The following is a 26,081-nucleotide window of genomic DNA, read 5'->3' as shown; positions in this document are numbered from 1 at the left end:
TAAATGGTTACCTAGAAATGTTTGAGTGGAAGGAGTCATATAAAAGGACATTTATGGCATTAGTGTTGGTAAATAGAGATTGTTGGGAATCAGCCCACCGGGTAGCAGAATGGTAAACCCTGCCAGTGGAATATTGCACAGCTTTTAAGAGGGAAGCTGATCTCTGCATTCGCTTTGAAAGATATACATGATATATTGTTAAAAGTCAAAACAAAACAACACAAGTTGTAGGGGCATCTGGTTGGCTCAGTAGAGCATGTGACTCTTAATCTTGGTGTCATGAGTTCAAGCCCCATGCTGCGGGTAAGATTACTTAAAAATTTAAAAAATAAACAAGTTGCAGAGCAGTATGTATGATAGAAACCCATTCCCTAAGAAAACAAACAAGCCCTTTGATGTGTGCATGGCTGTGAGTACATTGTAAAAGTCTAGAACTTATCCCAAATGGTGCTTACTCCTGAGTGATTAGGGGAAGGGGGGGCACTCTCACTTTTTTACTTACTAGATTTCTGTGTCATGTGGATTTGATGCAAGTACAAATTTCTTGGGTAGTTAAGATAAAAGAAAAAGACTTTTTAAAGAAAGAAAGAAAGGAGACGATCGGCAGTCTGAGAGAACTGTTTGAATAGAAGAGGTCCAGGGGACAAAGGAAGCCAACTCATGAAAGAAGATTTGGCAACGTGGAAGACATCATGTGTTTGGGAGGCCAGGCCTGCAGAACCCATGCTGCCCGTGTGGCTGGTGGGAGCGAGGGATGGAGAGAGGACCCACCACCAGAAGGTGGCAGCTACCCCATTGCCAGGGGTTCAGCTGAAAGGGGAGAAAGGAGGGGGGAAGAATAGTGAAGTGATGGAGAATGGGGAGAGGCTGATTAAGAAGGAACTGAAAAAGCAAATCGCACATTGGGAGGGGTATGGGAGGTAGGGAGAGACAGAGATGGGGAAAGAGGGAGAGGGAGACAGTGGGATGGGGCAGGGGTGGAGGTGGGAATGGCATGGGGTAGAGACTGGGTGCTCAGTTGCAAAGGGAGTGAGAAGCATCAGTATGGGGCAGGGAGTAGGGCAGTCCAGAAGGGACAGCTTAACAATTAGCCTAAGAAGTAGAGAAGCTTCCAGAAAGAAGGGTGAGATCTCAGGCCACTTAAGCCTCCAATAAATGGAATGGCTGGGGCATAGGCTGGACTCATTGACTACTTTGCTGACTGAGAGTTAATTAAGAAAACCTTTTAGGTTAAGTTTTAGTTGCCAGAAATGTTTCCACATTGACAGAGTTATTTTATGGCTCAGAAAACAGTCTGATGTGTGACTGTGGTAGAATTTTGGGGGCTCTTGTAGGCCTCGGAGTTAGTTATCTGCTGAACTTGTCCCTAAATTGGGGGCTAGAAGTGGACACGGAGAAGGTGGAAGCCAGGAGTCCATGCAGTCATTAAGGAAGCTGCTCAGGCCATATAGTCCCTAAGGAAGCATTTGAAAAATAATGATACCTACTCCTTCCACCCCATTCTTAAATTGTCTGGGTGATGGCCTGGGCATCAGCATTTTTAAATATTTTATTTATTTATTTATTTATTTATTTATTTATTTATTTATTTATTCATGAAAGACACAGAGAGAGAAAGGCAGAGACATAGGTGGAGGGAGAAGCAGGCTCCAAGCAGAGAGTCTGATGTGGACTCGATCCTGAGACCACGGATCATGCCCTGAGCCAGGGGCAGGTGATCAACTGCTGAGTCCCCTGGGCGTCCCGGCATCAGCATTTTTTAAAAGCTCCTCAAGTGATTCCAGTGTGCAACCTGGATTAGGAACCACTAGTGTGGAAGACCAGACTCCATGCACTCTGAGCCAAAAGTGGGTGATCGTGCTATTGAAGTGCTCATCCCATTGCTCGCTCGTTAGCTGCTAGTCTGCCAGGAGAGATCTCTGCTGTAAAATTCAGGAGTTCCTCAGTAATAGCTGCTGCACTTACTGAGCCTTGCAGTGGGCTGGGTTAATTGACTTGCCCTGACTCATACAGCCTGTGGGACGAGTGCCAGCAACTAGGCCCCTGCCTTCCCCTTTTCCAGTATGGAGCAGGGCGCCTGGCACCTAGGTGTTTAATCATTTGTCACGTGAAGTCACAAGGAGCTTTGTTTTCTTGTGCAATGCTGCATTTTATTAAAAGCCCAGGAATGGGAAAATGTGACCTCTTTGAAAAGTCTGGTGGGAGAGAGGGTTGGAGGGGAGCCGCCTGGCATGTGAAAAGCTTATGATATGCCAAGCACCGTGCAGCGAACCAGTATCACTCAACATTTATTATGCAATTACTCTGGGCCTCACATCATATCGGACAGTGAGATACACAAGGAATAGCAGATATGGTTTCTGCTCCCTGGGGAGCTTATTATCAAGCCTCATTTATAGTCTTAATTACTGCATTTTTAGGTGGCAGGATCTGTGCAGAACTTAAGAGCAGGAAAATGCTAGAGGCCCTTTGGAATGCCTGTCGTTCAAGCTCTCCATTTTGCAGCTAGGGGAAGAAGCTGAGCAGGAAGCTACATGCCCAAGGTCGTACCTCTTGAGAATGGCACAACCAGGGCTGGCATGCCAGGTCGCCTCCCTTTGCTGTCCTATTACACTATTCTGGGTATCATTTGAAGGGCCGGGGAACCTAATGGCCCATGTTACAACTTCAATGAGATTTCTATTTTGTGCTTTATGCTTCCAGGCTTCCTTACAGTTGAAGGAGTGAGGCTCTGATGTTGAGTCTTAGAACCTTGCCTGGGGGTGGGGGGCAGCACTGATCACCACTGGAATTATAGCTCAGGCCCAAGAGGCCTAAAGATGGCTAATTTTCCCTTTACTGGAACAGCTAGTGACTCCTTGACTCTATGTAGCACTCTGCCCCTTGGCCCTTGTGTCTAATTATGGCACTTTTCTACTCTTTCTAGAGGGTTTTCCCAATCTTAGTGTGTCTGTGACTTTTCTGCCTCAGCTGTCCTTTTTTAGGTAAACTTGTTTTGAAATGTACCTTAGGGGTCGGAAGTGCATGGATTTTTTTATGTGTGCGTCTGAGAATGAGTGCAGTGGGGTGGACTCCTAGTGGTGCCAGTATCAGGCAGCTTCTTTTAGCCCTGTTCCCTAACAGTTTCCACATTGGAAATTCAGTTCCAAGTCTGGGGCCTTCTCTGAAGAAGTAATTCAGTGTAGAGATACTGGATTGCTCTTCCCAGATCCCTCTCCCAGCACTCACAGGATTAGGAACCTGACAGCCCTGCCGTCTGCTGTGCCAGCTTATCAGAATAGTCACAACTAATATTTATTGAACACTTACCATGTACCAGGCACCCTGTGGGAATGATGCTCTCATTAGCACATGAATTTTATGGGTGAGGATAATAAGATTCAGAGAAGTTAAGTGAATACCCAAGGTTATACAGCTCGAAAGTGCCCAGGGTGGTATGGATGCTTAGGACTGGCTGACTCCTAAGCTGGTGTTGTTGGGCAGCTGGGTGATCCAGTCAGTTAAGCGTCTGCCTTCGGCTTAGGTCATGATCCCAGGGTCCTGGGATCGAGTCCTACATCTAGCTCCCTGCTAGAAGTAGTCTGCTTCTCTTTCTCTGCCCCTCTCCCCACTTATGTGTGCATGCATGGTCAAGCTCGCACTAGCGCTCTCTCTCAAAAATAATAAATAAATAAATAAATACATACATACATACATACATACATACATACATACATAAATTCATTCTAACCTTAAAGAAAAAACCCCAAACAAAAACAAAGCTGGCATTGTTAACTGGTAGGGTAATAGAGCCCATCATTTAAAGAGGTTACCGGGTACATTTTTATTTTTTTGTATTGATGAAGAACGATTTGCCAATTTTCTGCAAACCCATTTAAGAACTAACTAGTGAGAAGAGTCCTGCATTAGTCTGTTCCACTCTCTGACACTGTGTCAGGACACCTGCTAGTCATCAGCACTGCCATATCAGGTAAGCCACTTCCCTCTATAGAATTCACTTTCTGCAACTGTAAAAGAGAAGGTTGGACTGACAGCTTAAGCTCCCTTCCAGCTCTGACATTTTGTGACACTTTGGTTCATTTCTTGCTTCCTGGCAGAATGGAGAAAAATCAGAGAACTGGATGAGGGACAAAATGCATCAGAAGTGCAAAAGTGGGGGAGAATCTAATGGTGCTCCCAGCAGCTTCCTGGATGGATCAATTAACCTCAAATGGCTTTACCATGTTGACAGTAACACATTAGTTCTGTTTTCCCTTGGGAATTTAGAAAGAAATAGTTTCTTTTCAGTTACCCATATCAGAAAGTACTAGCTTTCTTATAGTGCTTATTATTTAATTTGAGGCCCTGTAGTCTTTAAAAGTATTTCTAAAGATCAAATAAAGACTGCATGGTAATAGGGCACTTAAGTATGGGGTGCTCACATTTTATTACTCTGTTAGAATTACTAGAATTTGTGTTCTATTTCACAAGAGGGCTCTGGGAGATAGTGGTTTCTAGGAGAGAAGCAATCTAAACAGCAGGTTGTATGCAACTTTCTCTCCCTTCAGAGTTTAAAAGCAGGTAGACGGTAACTAGACCTAGCATAATTCACCTTTTATTTATCTTATCTATGTATTTATCTATGTTGTCATTAAAAGAACCACCTTGTGGGATCCCTGGGTGGCGCAGCGGTTTGGCGCCTGCCTTTGGCCCAGGGCGCGATCCTGGAGACCCAGGATCGAATCCCACGTCAGGCTCCCGGTGCATGGAGCCTGCTTCTCCCTCTGCCTGTGTCTCTGCCTCTCTCTCTCTCTCTCTGTGACTATCATAAATAAATTAAAAAAAAAATTAAAAAAAAAAAGAACCACCTTGTATTCAAGAACACTTAAGGTTAATAACCTATGAGCCTAGGTGATACTGTAGTTAAAATGGTAGCTTTGGTCTTAAGAATATTTTTATGTTCTTGTTGGTGAGTGTGGGTGTGTGTGTTCTCAAACCTGGAAGTGCTTATTTTGGACGATGTGTGGATCCGCCAGGGTCAGGCAGGGCTCTGGAAGGTGCCCCCACCCCCAAAACCACCATCTTCTGTGTGTTTAGATTAGGGACCACCACTAGGAGAAGCAAACCCATCTTCCTGGGCACAGAAAGAGCAAGTCCTGACAAGTGGATGATGATGGCAGTGGCGCTCGGTGCGTGGTCAGTGCTGCACAAATGTGCGCTCATGGGTCCCAGGTTAAAGCACTTGGGAGGCTCATCACTTATAGGCTATCAAGTAAGGAAGCCCTGCAGGGTTGCCACATGGAAGGAGCTAACGACCTGGTGGCATTGTAACCGAAGCTGCACATGCATCCTGTTCTTCAGCTCCCTGTCCCATAGCCCCAGCTGATTTTTACCATCTTCTCACCCAGGTCTGGGTCAGTTCATAGGGAGGGTATGTCCCCTCCATGCTATCCTAGTTTTCAGAAAAGATTCGGCTTGATGGCAGTCTTCCTGTGGGTTTTTAAACTACTGCTCAGTCATGCCATAAAATGGCACCAGCATATCATCTGACTACATTGCTAACACTCACTTGGATACCCTGCTGCTTTTTAGACTTTCACTGCTCTCATGATGACCATTTGGATTCCCATGCTAATTTCTCTGCCTCTGTATTCAGGAGGAGAATTGCAATCCATAGCTTCCATACATAGAGTACCTCTTCCCCCATTATTTTCAGGAACTAGTTTCCCTCCTTTCTTGGAGCTCGGAAGAGGGCTTTAGAGTCAGACAGATCTGGATTTGAAGCTGATTTCTTTTTTTAAATATTTTATTTATTTATGAGAGAGAGAGAGAGAGAGAGAGAGAGGCAGAGACACAGGCAGAGGGAGAAGCAGGCTCCATGCAGGGAGCCTGATGGGGGACTCGATCCAGGGTCTCCAGGATCACGCCCTGGGCTGAAGGCAGGCGCTCAACTCCTGAGCCACCCAGGGGTCCCTGAAGCTGATTTCTGTCTCTCATGAGCTCTGTGTCTTTCAACAAGTTACATAAGCATTGTCACCTGTTTCTTACTTGTAAAGTAAGGCGAAGAATTCCATCTACCTTGTTGGGTTATGAGACAATTAAATTAATGAGTTTCTACTTGCAAAGCCTAGAGAAAAGTGTGTGGTACATAATAGGTGTTCTGAATATTTAGTACTGTCTTCCTCCCCCTGCCCCCCCCCCCCCCGCCCCCGCCCCAAGAAATGGAGCCAGTAACAAAAGCTTTTCTGATAACTCACAAAGGCCTTCTGGCATTAGCATGAACTAAGAGGCTGAGGTTTGCCTTTCCCTTGTGATGGTAAAAAGTAGCCATCAGGAACTCTGGATTGCATCCTCGCAAGAAATCTGAAGTTTGTTGACTTTTGCTGCCAGTTACAGAGTTGGTAAGACTAGGGCAGAAGCCTCCAGAGAAAGGGGATGTGCTTCTGCTGATTGCCCTGTAGACTGTAGGGTGTGTGGGTAATGAGCTGTGTGTTGGGTGTGGGAGTTCGGTGCACAGCCTTAGGGAAAACATGGGTGAGTTTCATTCGCTCTTATGATAGGTGGCTCCCTGATGTTTTACCCCTGAGATGGTTTGGAGTCCAGTCGTTAGAACCTTGGAGCTCTTGTTAGTAGGTGTATTAACTACTACTTCACATTAATAATATCAGCTTGCATTTATTTAGCACTGACATTGTGCCAGGCCAGTCTAAGGGCCTTACCTATATTAACTCACTTAATCCTCACAAGAATTCTAACAGGAAGAGGTACAGAACAACTAAGTAGCTTGCCCAGAGTCACACAGCTAGTGGTGGAGCTAGCTGGTTTTAGACATCAGACCTAAAGGGGCTTCACCAACTACCCTGTACAGTCTCTAACCATTTTTCTTTCTTTTTTTAACTTATGTGTTATAATTATTAGTTGCTGGTGTCTAGAAATGCAATTGATTTTTGTTCATTATTTTTGTATACAGCAACCTTGCCAAAAGCTTTTAAGTTAATGGTAATTAATTTATTTGAGGATTCTTTTGGATTCTTTATGTTGGTAATCATAATCTACAAACAATGAGACCTTTGTCTCTTTCTTTGGAGCCATTGTCTTTTTAAAAATATCTTTTTCTTGCCTTACTGTTCTAGTTAAGACCTTTAGTATAATGTTTAATAGAAGTGGCAATGGTGGATGTCCTTATCTTGATCCCCGTCTTAAAGGATATGCTTGCAGTGTTTCCCCATTAAGTGTGATGTTTGCTGGAGATTTTTTCATTGGCAGTCTTTATCAGATTATAGATGTTCCTTTTCTTTAAAGATTTTATTTATTTATTAATGAAATAGAGAGAGAGAGGCAGAGGCAGAAGCAGAAGCAGGCTTCCATGCAGGAAGCCTGATGCGGGACTCTATCAACTCTATCCTGAGTCCCCAGGACCAGGCCCTGGGCCAAAGGCGGAGCTAAACCTCTGAACCACCCAGGCTGCCCTAGATGTTCCTTTCTATTTTGAAGTTGCTAAGTTGTTACATTTTTTTTTTTTTAGTCATGAGAGAATGTTGCATTTTCTCAAAGGCTTTTTCTTCATCTATTAAGATGACTTTTCTTTAATCTTACAATGTGGTGAATTACATTGATTGATTTCTTTTTTTAAAGATTTTATTTATTTATTCATGAGAGACAGAGACAGAGGCAGAGACATAGGTAGAGGGAGAAGCAGGCTTCCTGTAGGGAGCCTGATGTGGGACTCAATCCCAGGACCCCAGGATCATGACTTGAGCCAAAGGCAGGTGCTCAATCACTGAGCCACCAAGGTGCCCTTCTTTTTTTTTAAGATTTTATTTATTCATTTATTTATGAGAGACACAGAGAGAGAGGCAGAGACATAGGCAGAGGAAGAAGCAGACTCCCTGTGGGGAGCCTGATGTGGGGCTTGATGCTGGGACCCCAGGATCACGACCTTAGTCGAAGGCAGATGCTCAATTGCTGAGCCACCCAGGCATCCCTTGATTTTCCAATATTAAACCAACTTTGCATTCCTGGAATCAAAACCCTGTGGTCATGATATATTAAGTTTCTTGCTCCTAGATATGGGTTGCTAGTATTTGATTTGATGTTTTCACAGCTATGTTTCTGAGTCAGTTTGGCTCTCATTTTCCTTTTTCATATTCTCTTGTTAGATTTTGGTATTAAGTTAATGCTAGCTTCATAAAAAGGGTTGGATAGTGCTTTCTCTTTTTCTTAACTTTGGAATAGTTCTTGTGAGATTAGAGTTATTTGTTTCTTGAATGCTTGTTAAAATTTGCCAGTAAAACTATCTGGGCTTTCTTTTCTTCTTTGTGGGAAGATTTTGGACTACTGATTCAATTCCTCTCATGATGATAGGAATTTTCAAGTATTCTATTTCCTCTTTAGTCAGTGTTGGTGGTTTGTTTTTCTACAAATGTAGTAACCATTATGTCTACATTTTCAAATATATTGATTTAAAATTGTTAATAAAAGCCTCAACTGTAGAAACTGCAGATATTAAAAAGATAACCCCCCTCCATTCATAATGTTACTAATTTTTTTAAAAAAATATTTTTAATACCAGTATAATTAATATATAGTGTTATATTAGTTCCTGGTACAATGTAGTGATTCAATTCTATACATTGCTCAGAGCTCATCACATATGTGTACTCTTTTTAAAAAAGATTTGTTTGAGAGAGAGTGCAAGAGAGACCAGGGGTAGGGGGGAGAGGGACAGAAGAAGAGAATCTCCGCTTTGAGTTTGGAGCCCAGTGCAGGGCTCGATCCTACCACCCTGAGATCACGACCTGGGCTGAAGCCAAGGGTCACATGCTTAACCAACTATGCTACCCCTGCGCACCACGTACACGTACTCTTAATCCCCTTCACCTATACCACTCCCCTTCCCTGCCCCCCCCACCTCCCATCTGGCAGCCATCAATATGTTCTCTATAGTTGAGTCTGGTTTTTCATCTCTTTTCTTTGTTCACTTGTTTTGTTTCATAAATTCCACATGAGTGAAATCACATATTTGTCTTTCTCTGACTTCTTATTTTTCAAAAAAATCAATCTCACCAGAAGCTTGTAAGTTTTATTTATCTTTTATAGGAAGCCATTTGGGCTTTGTTAAGCCTCTCTATAGTATGTTAGTCTTCTATTTTGTTCATTTCTGTTCATTTTAAAAATTGTTTTATCCTTTATATTGTCTTTCAGTTTTATCTCCTGTCCTTTTTTCTAACTTAAGTTGGATGCTTAGCTCATTTATTTTTCAGACTGTCTTCTTTGATTGTAAGTATGATAGGCTAATAATTTTATGCTACCTACTGCTTCAGCTGGATCCCACAAATTTCAATATGTAGTATTCTGTTACATTGATCGGTTTTGAAGTATTTCGTGATTTTTAATGAGATTTCTTAATCCATGGGTGTTCAGAAGGATTAAAACAATTTTTTTCTAAGCATTTGTTTAGAAATGTTTGATTTGTTGATTCCTAACTCAATAATATTGTGATCAGAGAATGCAGTCTGAGTGGTCCGTTTCTTTGAAATTTGTTGAGACTTGCTTTGTGCCTTGGCATGAGGCCAATGTCCACTAGATCAACCTTGTTCATTTTACTGCTATTAGACAGCCTTACCCATTTTTTGTCTGCTTCCTGTCAGTGGCTGGGAGAGTTGTTAAAATTTACCACTGCAAAGGTGGATTTATCTATTTCTTCCTTTAGTATTATCAATGTTACTTTGTATTTTTTGAAGCTAGGTTATTAGGTGTAGTGGGTTACTTTTTACATTTCTTTGTTACATCCATTGATCAATTGTTCAATATAGGGGTTCCTATTGCAACTTAGCCTGTAGATAAATTAATAAGGATGACTTGGTGAAAGCAAAAGCATCCCTCTAGGTGGGCTGGTAAATTGGATTTTGAGCTACAGGGAAGAAACACATTTAAAATCAGAATTGTACCTTCCTGGTTATAGAATTAAGTTCTTAAAGCAATTTGACTTTGCCAAACAAAATTAACACTCTCATATCCTCCAGTGCCAGAGGATTTTGTCATCATTAAAACAGTTTTGAAAGCCTCATTCCTTCTGAGTTGGGCCAGAGGTTGGGAAGGAGAGCTTTATTTCCCTTAGGCCTTATAGACATTACCATTGGCTGGTCAGACAGGTTTCAGACCCATAGGCATTTTTCTTCCTATACTGCCTAGCCTTTTCTATGGGACCTGGCCCAAATTCCATTCTCTCTCTCCCTTTTTTGAGCTGAACGCCTGTAATTATGTGGGTAGTCTTCAATCCCCTTCCACCTGACAGAGGTGAGGTATGCAGAAATTGAAATAATAGTTGCATAGGGGTTCTAAATAATTCATCAGCTCCTCTGCTCATTCTGAAGAAAAAAAAGTCTGTGGGAGACAAGTGCTTACAGGGACCAAGCAACAGGAGTGATGGCAATGACTACACCTTTTATTAGATTTTTGAAGAGAATCAGACTACATGAAGCTAGAAGTCATACAGAGAGACAAATTACATTTGGTCATATTTGCATGGTAATGGAACTTTTCAGCTCTAGCTCTGGAGCCTCCATGGTTCTGTGAAATCTCATTTTCAGGCTCTATTAGGGCAACCCCTGATTCTATTTCCTAACTGAGTGCTCTGAGCTGGTCCTCTTTGCCTTGCCTGGACCTCCTTCCCTCCCAGAGAATTTCAAAGAAGGGGGAGCAGGTAAGCCAGTTAGAACCACCTGTTTCTGCCTGTCCTTTCATTTAAATGCAACTGTATTCCTCTTTTCCCCTCTTCAGTTTTTAAATTGTTTTAAAATATAGAAGGAACACAGTATCATAAATGTAAAAACTTTAAAAAATATATAGGAATATATTTTAAAAAGTGAAAGTTTCTGGGAATCCTCTTCCCACCTTTGTTCTCTTTCTTTTTAAAGACTTGGGGTGCTGTCAAAGAATCTCCTTTCTGCCTTCTGATTCTTCACATTTGCATTTCTCACAAAAGCATAGTACAAAAGAAATTTCAATCTAATGGTGGTAGGAAATGGTGGTTGGGTGAGGAAGGGGCAGGAAGGGCCGAGCTCTAGACTCCACAGAATATGGCTGCATGAAATAAAGGTCAAGGCTGTAAGGAACTGGATTTGAGAACACCAGTGATTCACCTTTATTTAAAAATGGAGGGTCAGCCCGGGTGGCTCAGCAGTTTAGCACCGCCTTCAGTCCAGGGCCTGATCCTGGAGACCCGGGATTGAGTCCCACGTCAGGGGACTGCTTCTCCCTCTGCCTGTGTCTCTGCCGCTCTCTCTCTGTGTCTCTCATTAATAAATAAAATCTTTAAAAAAATGGATAAGCTGTAAGGCATGGAATGAGATCCAGCTGTGTTTATCTGTGTTTCGGGGATGGGTAGATAAGTGGACAGTCCAAATTAGATCACTTTTATGACATTGCTTTGTAAATTCTAACATGCTCTACAAATAGAAGATTAGCATTCATATTGATACTGGCTCTGGGGTGTGGTCATGGGTGTTTGTCTAAACAGCTAATAAATATCTCTCAGTGGGCCTTTCCACAGGAACTGACAAAATGATCCTTAATTGCCATGTATCCAGTGGCAATTCCAAAAGCTTCTTTAATTGTCCTCATTATCTTAACGTGTACCACATCAATGGGGGTAGAGAAGAACTCAACCTTCAAAAAGAGCAAGAACAAGGGTAGCTTGCTGCTGATGAGCACGGTGAAATCACCCACCTGATGTCGGGAATTGAAGAAACATGTAAGCATCTCCTAGTACTGCCTCAAACACAATAAAGCTGGTGACAACACTCTCTAAACTGTAAAGCTGGGTAATAATGCAAAGGATCATTGTCATCATGACTAGTGAGATGGGCTGTCACCCAGTAACTTAAATGTAATGATGCTTCCAGGCAGTTCCAGAGGGGTTCTGTGAGCTCCTTTCCCGTCCAGGTGCGAGAAAATGCCACAGAAATGCAGTCTCCTGATAACTGAAACTAGGCAGCTAAATTGAATAAGACATTTGTCAAGAAGAGAGAAGATAATGACCAATTTTTGGTAGATAGATAGTTGCATGCTGAAACAAAGCCTGTATTGAACTACTTTGGAGTGTAGGAAGAAGCATTGCTATGACAACAAATTACTTATATTTGATTTAGAAGAAGGAGAGCAGTGCAGCTTCGTGTTTCACAAAGCTTGTTAGAACAATTGTTGGCAGCGTGTATATGTTCAAATATAAAATGTTAAGTATGATCCGTTAAATAATTGAGCACCTTGGTTCATTTCATATCTCCTCTCTCCTAAACCAATAACATACAATATAAGTAGATTTAAAAAAAGCTTGTGGATTTACATGGGAAATGTTCTGTTTTCTAAGGAGCTGCAAATGAGATTCACAGCTTTAATTTGCTGCAATCCTCACGATGTCATGTATGTACAATTAAGAGCAAAATACAACACAGCAAAACACAACAAACGCCATGTCCAGAGACCTATTTCCTCTGGTTTTATTCCATCCAGACCTGAGATGACAGTAGTTTGGGGTTTTTCATTCTGTAGATGATTAATCATCTTGGTGATTGAGAGTATGTTTATTTGGAAGGAAACTACACTTAAGACCATTTCCATGCTTTCACGGTGTTCATGCCTGAGAGAATGAGTAAACAATAGTTTTTATGAAACATTATTTGCGGTGCATCCAGGGGGAAGGGGGACGGGGTGGGTGGTCAAGGCATAGAGACCCTGCAGGGAGCCTGTGAATGTAGAGACTTCCTCTTAGGTCCTATTCCTTGAGGCAGATTTTAGGGTCTTGACTAGGTTCTAGGGGGGAGGGGGTAAATCCTAGGGGCTCCTTGAGGGCTCTTGAGATGGAAGCTTCAGATACTTCCTATTCTTTCCTTTTAGTGCCTTTCTCCATTTACCCAATGTCACATCACCTTCCCGTGTCCTTCTAGAACAGGAAAGGAAAGCAGGAGAAGGGAAAGAGTTTGGAAATGGAGAACTGACTTCCAGAAAGCAGGACTACCACCCAGAACTTTCAAATGATCTCTCCAGGTGAAAGTCACACATTGGCACATGGCCTCCCCCTTTCTTTGGAGGGAAAAATTTGGTCATTATGACAGGGAGGAGGCCATGTCATAGGGCTTACTCAGAGGAGGAAGTTTGAAAACAATAACAAACACAATCTTCAGTTAACCTTCCCCTTTATTGTTTTTTAAGATTTTATTTATTTATTCATGAGAGACATAAAGAGAGTCAGAGACAAAGGCAGAGGGAGAAGCAGGGTCCCATTGGGGAGCCCAATTCAGGACTTGATCTCAGGACCCTCGGATCACGACCTGAGCCAAAGGCAGATGCTCAACCACTGAGCCACCCAGACATCCCATAACCTTCCCCTTTAAATGAGGAGTGGCCCAGAGTTACAGCTGTTCATGAATCACAGACTTTTCCTGGCATGCTGTTTAAATTCCATCCATTTAAAAGATTTGAGGTTCTGTGTTCTACTAGTGGATATCATGTCAGATCATGTTCTACCCTCCTCAGAAACTTCTAGTGCTCCCAGTTACTTACAAGGTCAAATGGGAAGTTGCTTGCCTGCTCTGTGTGGCCCTTTGTGGTGTGGAAATAGGCCTTCTAGAGAAAAGATAGCCAAAGGGACACGTACTCATGGAAAATTTGGAGAGTAGAAGAGTTGGCAACTTTTTTTCTGTAAAGGGCCAGATAGTGAATATTTCTGTGTCTGCCACAACTACTCAAGTCAGCCTTTGTAGCACAAAATCAGCCATGGCAGTGATAATACGGAGATGAATGTATTTGTGTTCAATAAAACTTTATAGACAGATCAATCAGATTTGGTTTGTGGGGCATAGTTTGCTGAACCCTGGTATGGGGAATAAAAATCACCCATCATCTTGCTACCAAAATGTTAACATTTTTACTTATTTTTTTCCTTTTATTCATGTTATTTTACATGGTTGTGACTGTATTCTATACTACCAATTTTGTACTCAGAGTTTTTTCACTTAACATTCCTGTAACATTTTCCATGTCATTTAAAAGGTGTCAGAAGCTTAATTATTTTTTTAAAAGATTTTATTTATTTATTTGAGAGAGAGAGAGAGCGAGCATGAGCAGGGAGAGGGGCAGAGGGTTAAGCAGACTCCCTGCTGAGTGAGGAGCCCAATGCGAGGCTGGATGACAGATACCTGAGTTCATGACCTGAGCCCAAGGCAGATGCCCAACCAACTGAACCACCCAAGTGCCCCAAGCTTGTCAGAAGCATAATTCTTCGTGACTATGTAATACTCCATCCTATAACTAGATCATAATTTACCTAATCATTTCCTAGTATTTTCTGTTATAAATGACATTGCAAAAAACTGCTTTGTGCATACATCTTTGGATTTCAAATTATTTTGTATACCATTTTTCTTGAAGTGGAATAATCAGGTCAGAGGTATGAATGTTTTTCAGGAGCTTAATATTGGCTGTTCAAAAAGGTAGTGCCCATTTATATTCCCACCAGCAGTGCAGAAGGCAGTCTGTTCCACCTCCTCTTTGCCAACAAATACTCTCACTAAAGCAGAATCTTTCTCAAAATGGCATCTAAGTTAATATGTAATTCCTTGATTATTACAGTGGTTGGAAAAAATTCCAAGTGATTGTTGCTAAGCTGCCATATTTCTTCTTTGGCTCGCTTGTCGGTAAAGGCACCTTGGGCCCTAACTTGCTCCCCTCCCCCCTCACTCCCCACACCTTGGCTAATGCAGTTTTCCTCTTTCATCCCCTGAGCTCCTGTGTCAAAATTGTATTCATCCTTTAGGGCCCAGTCCAGATCTGAATTCATCTCCCTGTGCATGTAGCCCTCCCTCATTCTTCTTACTCATTTGATCTCTTTGCTCCCCATACATAGCACCTCTTAGGACCTTTATCTTTCCTGCCTCCTGCAGTTTTCTGTGTATGGGCTTTTTCCCCAGAGCAGGGACTGGGCCATGTTATTTGGTTCCCAGAACCTAGCAGAGAGCTTAGTATACACAGAGGCCCAACTAATTTGCTAGTACTTTGTTGCCAGGTTCCTGAGGTCTGCTGCAGGTGACTTTTTGGTAAAAATTTAAAGAGGAATGTTGCAATCACCTGTAATGTTTATAGAACTGTTTGGGATCACTGAAGAATACTTTTTTGGGGGTGCTCAGGTGGCTCAGTGAGTTAAGCATCTGCCTTCCGTTCAGGTCATGATGCTGTGGTCCTGGGATTGAGCCCTGCATTGATTCCCTGCTCAGTGGGGAGCCTGCTTCTGTTCCCCCTGCTTGTGCTCTCATTCTCTCTGTCAAATCAATAAATACAATCTTAAAAAAATACTTTTCTGGTTATCACAAATGGGCTGTATCCCTAAGTCCCGTGCACTCCTTTTTGTGAAATGTGGGTCTTCAAGTTTTCCAAGTGATGATATACAACAGTTTTTGTATGTGTTAGTCTACTTCTCTCTTGCATATATAGTATAGTACCATATCATGCAATAGAAGTGTCTGCAATAATGGAAATCTTTTATGTCTGCATTTTCTGATACAGTAGCCACCAGCCACGTGTAGTTACTGTGCACTTGATATGTGGTTACTGTAACCAAAGGACGGATTTTTTCACTTTATTTAATTTTAAATACTTTAAATTGAAACAGCCACACACCCACACACCGTAGTGGCTACCATGTCAGACAGGGGAGGATCATATCGAATATTTAAAAGTATAGTCTCTTTTAGGGCTAAGAGCTTGGTATTTATAGTAATCTGTAGTAGCATTGACTTTGTGGCTACCTGAAAGGTTGAAGACGCATCCCAGATCCTGGCAGAACATTAGAGAGAGAGGATGCTCTGAGTTTGATTTGCAGTGGCAACTGCGTCCAGTGGGATGGAGATGGTGTCAGGTTAGTAGGTTGGAGGCAGAACGAGACAAGCTGGAATATGAAGAGCAGACATTTGGACTTGATATGGTCGGTAATAGGGAACCATTAAAAGTTCATGAGCAGTGGAGTGACAGATGAGGGTGGTGTTGCAAGGTCACCTCTGCCAGGAGCGTGCAAGCTGCTGGGAGAGGATGTGAGTTATCGGCCCCTCCTTTACTGGGTAGAGCTGGGCAGTAGTGATTCACCAACTCCATCAAAACCCAGCCCACAACAGAAAACACAAGTGATTTATTTTCACATTAGTTTCCAGTTATTGTGTGCCTTCCTGTGGCTCAGATACACACCAGCATTGAGTGCTGCGGGCTTGTCATTGGGAGCTGGGAGAGAATGGCTGTCTGTCTGAGGGGAGGCAGGCCAGTCACCACTGCTCCACCATGGGCACAAATCCTCTGTGGCTCTGGTGTGCCTTGGGAGGCTCCCTGATCTTTCAGAAACAATCTGGGAGCCCAGCAATTCTGTCCTCACTTGTCTGCTTCCTTGTAGGGCCAGTGGTAAATTTCTTTCTTTTTTTTTTTTTAAATTTTTTTTTCCAGTGGTAAATTTCTAATTGTTCTTTTTTTCTTAGAAGATTTTTTTATTTTTATTTTTATTTTTTTAATTTTTATTTATTTATGATAGTCACAGAGAGAGAGAGAGAGAGGCAGAGACATAGGCAGAGGGAGAAGCAGGCTCCATGCACCGGGAGCCCGACGTGGGAGTTGATCCCGGGTCTCCAGGATCGCGCCCTGGGCCAAAGGCAGGCGCTAAACCGCTGCACCACCCAGGGATCCCAGAAGATTTTTTTAAATAGATTTTATCTATTCATGAGAGACACACACAGAGAGAGAGGCAGAGACATAGACAGAGGGAGAAGCAGGCTCCATGCAGGGAGCCTGACATGGGACTCCATCCCTGAACTCCAGGTCACACCCTGGGCTGAAGGCAGAGCTAAACCTCTGAGCCACCAGGCTGCCCTCTTAGAAGATTTTTAATCTCGTTGTTCAACTCTCACCTTCCGCCCCCCAACTTTCACTTGTGTACAACAGTTACATTTCTGTGTTCTATCTGTTGTTTCCTACTTGTTACATTGCTTATATCCATAACCCTGTCCTGACTTTTTAGGATGTGGGCTTAATAATTCGCTGTCATTGTTCTACGGATCTGCCTCCAGGCTCACTTTTAAGAGAAAGAAAAACATTACTGAAGGGAGTCCCCCCCCCTCCCCACACACTCTCCAATGTACCCCAGCAAATGTGGCAGCTCCCACCTTCTGCCTGACTGGGATGCCCATCCCCCGGGGTCCAGCTTGGCTCAGGGAGACAACCTAGCTCAGAAGCAGCCTCCTTTCTGGGAAAACATGTTCTGTGGAAAGTCTGGCCTAGAAAGATGTCTTCAGCCACCACTGGCTGGGGCAAGGACTTGACTGTCACATCTCTGTGTGCCAGCGGCCCTTGCACTCAAGAACAGAGTGCTGCCTCCACTTCCCTCAAATTGACAGGCCAATTGCTGAGAGAGAACCAGTGGCCCTGTGTGGGCCGCCTCCCACCTCCCCATCTTAAGACCCAGCTAGAGTGAGTGAGTAGCACTTCTCTCTCTTGACAGCTTCCTCACCTCCAGGTTTCCTAATGCGAGGAGAGAGAAGACTCCCCAGTGTGAGTTGTCATTGGGGGGGACAGGGGGAGATTTTAAAGGAAAAAGCTACCTTAAGCTGCACACTTAAGTGCTGTCCAAAAAATACACGGTCTCTTTGGGTTTCTTTTGCGATCATGGAGGTGGCATAGAGTTTACTGGTAAAGTGCATAAATTCTTGCAGCATGTACTTAACTGAGCGTGTAATCTGTTGTAGCTTGCGTGAGTTTCTTTGAACTTCAGTTTATCTGCCAGTAAAATGGTAGTAAGAATGCTTCCCTTGCATGGTTGTTCTAGGAACTAGAGAAGGTCTGTAGAGTCTAGTTCCTGGGACCTTGTAAGAACTCAGTAAGAGGTGGTTATTAGAAAGGTTATCCGTTTAGGTTGGTAATGACGTCAAAGTTAAGCCCATTGACCCAATGTCCTTTCTCTTCATTCCTCAGGATGCTTGCTTTTGCCTTCCTGAAGCTACATGTCCTCAGAGTGGGAAGCATTGGGTGTGATGGTTTTAATAAGAAAGATTTTCTTAACAGAAAGAGAGTTCCTAGGTACTAGATGACTGAGGAAGACTCTAGAGATGCCTTTGCTAAGGAAACCTAAGGTAATTGCCACCTGTTTGAGAGTTTTCCACCCTGTCTGAGGGCCTAGATAGGGTGTGGTTGACGTCAGTGCCTCCTCCTGGCCTTTCCAAGAGTCAGATCCTGGGAAAATGGTCTCTGCCATCTGCAGTTGATGGGGCGGGTAGGTGGGTGGGGATATTGTTTTTGAGTCAAGAAGACCTTGTATTACATACTTGGGAGTCCTGGTCACCCCATCTTGGGATGCTCTGTTGGCCTGGCTTTAAGGAAAGCTTTCCAATTGACCTCTTAATCTTCAGCTATAACACTGGAAATCAGCTAGCACCTTCCTTACAACACTGACTAGCCTTCACTTAGCAGAGTCATGTTCTTGGGATTCTGTGGGCCTAGGTTTCGATTTTCTGTACTACTAGTGCCAGAGATTCTTTTGTAAGAGCAAGAAGAAAAACACTCTTGAAAGATTGCTTGTGGTACAAATCTGTATGTTAAAATCCTACTTTAAGTGCAGAGGGGGCAGCTTGCAAACGTAAGGAATTCCGTAGAGAGCCTCTTGGGGGAAAAAGAAAATCCTTTGGTAATGTGAATTATGGCCTTTGGAACGGTGGTTAAATCTTGATTTTAATGTAGCATGTTTGCTTAAAGCAAGTCTGCCTAATTTTTAGGCTACAGCTTCCTTTTAGTGGAACGAGTGGGTATATTCCTTTTATAAAATACTCAGGGAAATGGAACCAGTGTCATTTTCACTTAGAAAGAGGGTGCCCAGCAGCTTCTCCCTGTCTTGATTGTAAGGAGTTGTATATAGTCACTTCTTATTATGACAGAATACAGAGTGATGTGACTTAAGAAAAAAAAGAACTGAGTGGTCTCTTTCCTTACTTCCTTCTACTGGTCCTCACATTCTCTTGTTTAGTTGAATTTCCTTCCTGCTGTGGTCACCCACCATCAGAGGCTACCAGCTGCTTGGGTTGAGGTGCTAAGACCCCGTTGCTTCTGAGGCTAGAGGACATACATGAAAACTGACATATGGGTCCTGACTTTAAGCTGGAATGAGGGAGTTGCCACTGCTAGATATCCTCCCCTCCCCCCACTCCCCTGCCCTGGTGGATCCATATTGTGAATTTTGGCTCTGACTCTTAGGAAAACACCTCTGCAAACAACAGATCAAATAGGAAATCTTTCCATGAAACAAATCCATTTAATAGTATGACCTTGTAAATGAGTATCAAACATAAACAATGCACATTCCCTCATCCCTGCTAGCCATACAGCCAGAATGGGAAGGTAGACTTTTTTAAGAAAATCCCTTTGGAAAAAAAAAATCCCTTTGGTTGGATTTTGCTTGAAGTGAATTCTCAGATCAGACACACCCCTGTTTGTATAGAAGTCTCAAAAGTTTTTGTTGCAAATTGACCTAATCCAGTTTGGCTGTCCACAGTTTTGAGATTCTATTTTGGTTGGTATCATTGATATCTCCGGTGGTTAAGAGGTAGGTTTCTTCCCCACAACCAATATATTATAGTGAAAGCAATTCAGATCTAATTTTGCCACAGAAACATTATTTAACAGGCAGAAAACAGTCGTTTAACCTGATCTCTATGCCCAGAAGACATTCCCTCTCTTCTTATTTCCAACCACTCTTGGGTGAAAAGTTCCCTGGAGGTAGATGTGGCAATATTCTAGTGGTAGGATTCAGCTTACCTTCTCATTAAAGGGCACATTCAAATTAAGTGTCAGAGCATGAGATTTGTTGCATCTCCTGAGCCTAAGGTGTCATTCCAAAGGGGTGAAGGACCTTGGGCCCACTAGAGTCTTCTATCCAATTCATGCAAGGGTGGGAGTACCTGAATGATATTTCTAACTGATTTACCTATCTCAAACACCAAGACATTCCTCAATGAAGTAGGATTTCTAATATCCATTGTTGTAATTAACAAGCCATCTGAAGGGTTTTAGAGCTGAAGCATTTGAGTGTGGCTTTTTTTCCATTAAAAACAATTAAGGTATATTTTGCTTTCTTTTTAGGCTACAGTTCTGTGAGTTTTGGCAAAGGCATACACCATGATCAAGATCAAGAATTGTTTCCATCGCCCCCTGTCCCCTCAGATTCTCCATTACCTGTTTGTGGGCTTTTCAAAATAAATAGCTTTATTGAGATATAATTCACATATCATATAAGTCACTCATTTAAAGTACACAATTCAGAGTTTTTGGAGTATTATTCATTTTTAAAAATGGGGGTGAAATGTATATATGACATAAAATGGGCCATTTTTACCATTTGTATAAGTGCACCATTCGGTGGCTTCACAGTGTTCTGGAACCATCAACACTGTTTCCAAAGCTTTTTCATCACCCCAAACAGAAACTCTGTACCCAATAACTTCCCATTGCTTCCTTCCACAGCACCTGGTAAACACTGTTCCACCTTTTGTCTGTAAGACTGTACTTAACTGAGTACCTCAAAGAAGTAGAGCTATACAACATCTGTTCTTCTGTGTCTGGTTTATTTCACTTCACATAACGTTTTCAAGGCTTATGCATGTGGCATATATTAGTATTTTGTTCCTTTTTAAGGCTAAATGATACTTTGTGAATATACCACATTTGGTTTATCCACTCATCTGCCCATGGACACTTGGCTTGTTTTTCTTTGGCTATTGTGAATACTGCTGCAATGAACACTGGCTTACAAGTGTCTGTCTGACGCCCTGTTTTCAATTTTGGGGGTTGTATACGTAGGAGTGGAATTGTTGGGTCATATGGCAATCCCGTGTTTAACTTGTTGAGAGCTGCACAATAGTTTCACAAACACCTGAGCCATTTGTTACTCCCACCAGTAATGTACAAGGATTCTAAATTCTTCACATCCGATCCAGCATTTATTTTCCATTTTTCAAATTCTCACCATCCTAGTAGGTGTGAAGTGGTATCTCATTGTGGGTGCTGTTTTGTATTTTGCCAGTGACTAATGATGTTGAGCACCTTTTTCTGTGTTTCTGCCATTTGCATATCTTCTTTGGAGACATGTCTGTTGACATCCTTTGCCCATTTTTTAAAAACTGAATGGTTTGTTGTTTTACTGTGGAGTTTACAATTGTGGGCTTTGATTAGAGATTTTAGTTGCTAACTAATCACCCCTGGAGTGTGTATTCTCAAGTAGGGTTTTTCAGATGTTAACTGCAGTGTTCTGGTAAATGTTTTAAAGCACTGATTTAGAGTGTTTGCCAATTTCCATGGTCCATTTCAAGTTACCAATCTGTTGTTATTAAAGTAATAAAGGAGTGGGAAGAGAATGTGCACAATCAAGTCTTGCTAGCAAGTGCTATTGGGCTTCCAGCACACCACTGAATGTTAACCACACACCCTACAGTGTAGAGTGAAACTAACACACACACACACACACACACACACATACACACACACACAAACACGGACGTGTCACAGTGTCTATGTTGAAAGTATTTAAAATGAATTTGTAGACGTTACAACTAAAAGTAAATGAATATAATTTTCAATTACAATACTTAAGCTCTCTCATTGGAAGGAAGAAAAGCTACCATTTGTTGAGCATGTCACATGCTAGACATGTTCCAAGTATTTAATACATGTGTCACTGCCTTCTGTCCTATTCAGGGGATTTACTTACTTACTAAGTGCCGACTACCATAAACAGAGTGAATGACTTTCTTCTAACCCCAGAGACACTTGTTACTTTGTACCCTCCATCTTTCCTAAAATCTATTCAAACTTGAAGTGAAAGCTAAAGCCATGGTTGTACCATGTATTGATGAACTGTGGGAGTTCAAAATATCCTTTGCTGGATTGCAAAAAACACACAATCCCCCCCACCAAAAAAAAACCTCACATATGTTTTATAAGGAAAACTTAAGCAAATCAGAAATGGCCAAAAAGAGAAAGTGAAAATCCTTCATAATCCCACCCACCAGAAATGATCATTAACAGCTAGCATTTATTATGTCTTTTCCTGACACCTTTATTGTTTTACAAAAATGGGATGATGCTTTACAATTGGAAGCTTTTTTCACTTGACAACATAGATGGACACCAGTGCATAGAGACCTATCTCATTCCTTATCTCGGCTATCTAGTATCCCTCATGTGACAGAAGTGTAAGGGATGGTAAAGGACTATTTTGAAGAAGGGATGATAGGTAGCACATGGCACAAAAAAGTTGGTAACCACTGTTGGGTACCTAAAACCACATCATTCTGTCTGCTCGCTGCTCCAGAGCTACCAGAACTTACCTGGAATGATAAGATAATCAATGTTAAGATTTACAGGAAATCTCTTCAGCCCTTTAAGGATAGTGGTGAGATAAGAGTACACATTAAATCCTTTCACATGTCTTCATGGCTTTGGAGCTCTAGTCTTTTTACTTTTTTTTTTCTCCAGGGGTGCCTGTGTGGCTCAGTCAGTTGGGTGTCTGCCTTTGGTTCAGGTCATGATCTCAGGGTCCTGGGATTGAGCCCCACATCGGGCTCCCTGCTTAGCAGGGGAGTCTGCTGCTCCCTCTCCTCTTCCCTCCTCCTTTCCCCCGACTCCTGCTGTCTCTCTCTCAATAAATAAAATCTTAAAAAAAAAAAATCTCTCCAACTCCAGTAGGCTCTAGTCTGATTTGGAGAAACATTGTCTTCATGGCAGCACAGCCTTTGAATTCCTCTAAATCTGTTACTGGCTTTGCACGATGGCCACCACCAGGTTTTCTTAACTGTTCAGACTTGTTGGTTTCTGAGTATTCTCAGTGGTTGTGTTTGTTTTCTCTTCTGTCCAGGCACTTGTCACTAGCAAAACTCCAATTGACTTTATCCGGCGAGGCATTTATCATTGTTGCAACTGAGGATTGATAGGAAAAAAGAAGGTTATCTAGGGGAAGGGTAGAAGTAGTAGAAGTGTCTGACAGCCATTATTAGGTGGCTGTCAAAATAACATGCTTTATTCTCCGGCAAGTACCCATTCCAGGGAATGAAATAATCCAAGAATGATAAGCTCCCAATTGCCATCTGTCAGTTTGTGATGCTGCCTGCCTGCCTTGTTCTAGTTAACATTGAACGCTGATTTCACATGGCACTGGGAGAAACTTAGAGGAAGGATAAGATGATCATAGGGTGTAAAGTGAACTGACCAGAAGCCTGCCCAGAGATGGGCCAAAGGCCAGTGGCAGCAGTTGATAAGCACTCGTTTATCTCATGCTCTCTTCCCCTTTCTTCCTTACCTCAGATTGGGTCTTTTTGGTATAATTTTTATTGGAGTTCGATTTGCCAACATATAGTATAACACCCAGTGCTCATCCCGTCAAGTGCCCACCTCAGTGCCCATCACCCAGTCACCCTATCCCCCCCACCTCCCCTTTCACTACCCCTTGTTCAGATTGTTGACAGCATTGTGTTTCCTCCTGAAATATAACATATGCGCCTTCTTCTACCAGCTTGGAGAAGTTGGTTTAGTAGGGGCAGAGGGCGAAGAGGTTTGGGATGGGGTTAGAGGCTATCATTCTTCCTAACCAAAAAGGTAAGAATATGGGTGTTTGAAGTTCATGAATGGACATGCCATTATCTTTCAAATTACATGCTAAGCATCAGGCTTGTACCATCTATGTTTTACTGTGCCTTCTGGCCCATAATCCCCTCCAAAGGCAAACTGTTCTGTGCCAGCTGTGCTGGGAGGCAGCAGCCATATGTTCCAGAGAACCTGCCCACCCCTGGCTTGGGTTGATTGGACTAAGAGTTGGCCACCTGTCCCTAAAACAGCCTGTCTGTCACCTGGCAAGCAACATAGGTTTGACAAGATGAGCTGGGCCAACATACTCCTCTCCTTGGAAGTTAGAATCATGAAGTTGAGAGACTAAGTAAGGCAGTTCACAACAGGGACAAGAGCCAAAAGATGATAGGGAGGGGATCATTGTGTAGGCCATGTCCATGCTGGAGTTAGGAGACAGAACCCATGAGTAACATGAATAAGCTACCAAGAGGAATAGAGGTGCCCCAAGAGACAGAGGAACTGTTCCCCATTGAACCCAGAACCACCTTTCAGTTCTCCTGAGGCCAAGCTTTCTCCTGCACTAGGATTCTCATGGGATACCTGTTTCTGTTTCTCATCATAAACCTCCCTTTTCTTGAGCCAGCTGGAATAAGATTCTTTTCTTAACAATAAAAATGGCCAGACCAACCCTTCTTGTCTTTCGTGGTTTGATAATAGTGGAGAAAAAAAGATTTAAGGTTTTGTGAGGATGTAGAGAAACTGGAATCCTCATACACTGTTGGTGGGAATGCAAAATGGTGCAGCTGCAATGGAAAAACAGTATGGAGGTATCTCCAGAAATTAAAAAAAAGACCTGTCGTATGACCTGGCAATCCCACTTCTCAGCATTTATCTAAAAGAATTGAAATCGTGATCTCAGATACTAGCCTGCCAGTGTTCACTGCAGCACTGTTCACGATAGACAAGATGTAGGAAATGATCTAAATGTCCATTGGTGAATAAATGGATAAAGAATATGTATGTACAAAGGAATATTATTCAGCCTTCCAAAAGGAGGAAATCTTGTCATATCCTAGGACACGGATGAACCTTGGGTATAATATGCTAACTGAATAAAGCCAGTCACAGGAGGATAAATACTAGATGATTCCACTTATAGGAAGCATCTGAAGACTCAAACTCCTTGAATCAAAAAGTAGAATGGTGGCTACTAGGCATTATGGAGGGCTGGGAAATTGCGAATCAATGGGCATAAAGTTTCAATTGTACAAGATGAACAAGTTTTAGAGATCTGCCATACAACATAGTGCCTATAGTTAACAATACTGTATTGTGTACTTTAAGAGTGTAGATCGTACATTAAATGTTCTTACTGCAAAAAAATAAAATAAATCATCACTTCAGATCTAGGCCTTGACCCTTTCGGCTGTAGACTTTGTGGGCAAGTCGACAACAGTCGGTTAAAATTCAGTGTTAACATTAAGTGCCAAAGTCTATTCTTTTTTTTTTTTTTTTGCTGTTCCAAAGTCTATTCTAGGTATTATGGGGAGCAGTGGAAAAACACAGATACCTCATTATTTCTCTCAAGCTCGGTGCTGACATACGAGCTTTAAATCTGTGTTCCTGGCAAATGGTGAGAATGGAAAGAGGCAGGGATCCTGACTGTTCATTTATCACCTCACAGCTCTCAACCAACAGGGGACCTTCTTTATCCTATGTAACCTCTCAGTGGAATATTTGCCTTTGATTTATTACTCTTTCCAGTCAACTCTTGATTATTCATGTAATAGAGGAAAGCATTAATGTGAATAATAGAAGACTGCCCCATCTTGGCCTCTCTTCCCTGCCACAGCAGTGCTGAGTTTCAGAAATGGAAACCAACTAGCAGAAGAGGTAAGGAGGCTCAAAAAAGCTGGGGCAGGGCCAAGCAAATTAACATTGTTTCTTCTCCCACTTTTTATACCTTCCTTCTAAAAGGTCCCTCTTAAGTTCCTTTTCTGGTGCCTGTAGGACATTAGCGGAAGGGTGATGCCATCTGCTTGATTGAAGTAAAAATAAGGGATTTTCTTAAAGACTTAAATGTAGTTGGGGGCAAGTTGACTGGGATGCTGGTTTTTCCTCTCCCATTTATTTTACCCTCCACTGGTGTTTGGTGTCAGAGCCAGCCAGTTTCCTGACTGGCAACCATTATTCTCAGTTCAGGATTTGGGACTCAGCTAGTTAAGATATCTCCAATGGAGTTTCTTGAAGTTTGGTCCTTGAGCCACTTACATCCAGGTGTGTGTGTGTGTGTGTGTGTGTGTGTGTGTGTGTGTGTGGCATGGGGTAGCGGTGCTTATTAAAAATGCTGATTCCTGGGCCTCACATCAGACCTATTGAATCCAGGTATGGGGTAGGGAATTGGCTTGGGACTTTGAATTGTAATGTACCCCTGTCCAGGTAATATTTATGCACACCCAACTTTG

The 26,081-nt window shown here is 42.4% G+C and overlaps 1 protein-coding gene across 10 annotated transcripts in view; it reads left to right on the top strand.

Annotated features, from left to right (window-relative positions):
• TMEM164 (transmembrane protein 164) overlaps positions 1-26,081 on the top strand; it is a 198,845-nt gene that overhangs the window by 52,185 nt on the left and 120,579 nt on the right. Inside the window, exon 1 of one of the 10 annotated variants that reach the window (XM_077889184.1) lies at positions 25,487-25,509. The exons of the other annotated variants lie outside the window; for them this stretch is intronic. The gene's annotated coding sequence lies outside the window, so the exon portion shown is untranslated. Of the gene's footprint in view, positions 1-25,486; positions 25,510-26,081 lie in introns of those variants that run through there. 10 annotated transcript variants of the gene reach the window in all.

The sequence above is a fragment of the Canis aureus genome, chromosome X (assembly GCF_053574225.1).
Source record: "Canis aureus isolate CA01 chromosome X, VMU_Caureus_v.1.0, whole genome shotgun sequence".
In the NCBI taxonomy this organism is placed as follows: domain Eukaryota; kingdom Metazoa; phylum Chordata; class Mammalia; order Carnivora; family Canidae; genus Canis; species Canis aureus.
Note: the sequence above shows the minus strand (reverse complement) of the source record. Positions and strands in the feature narration are given on the sequence as shown.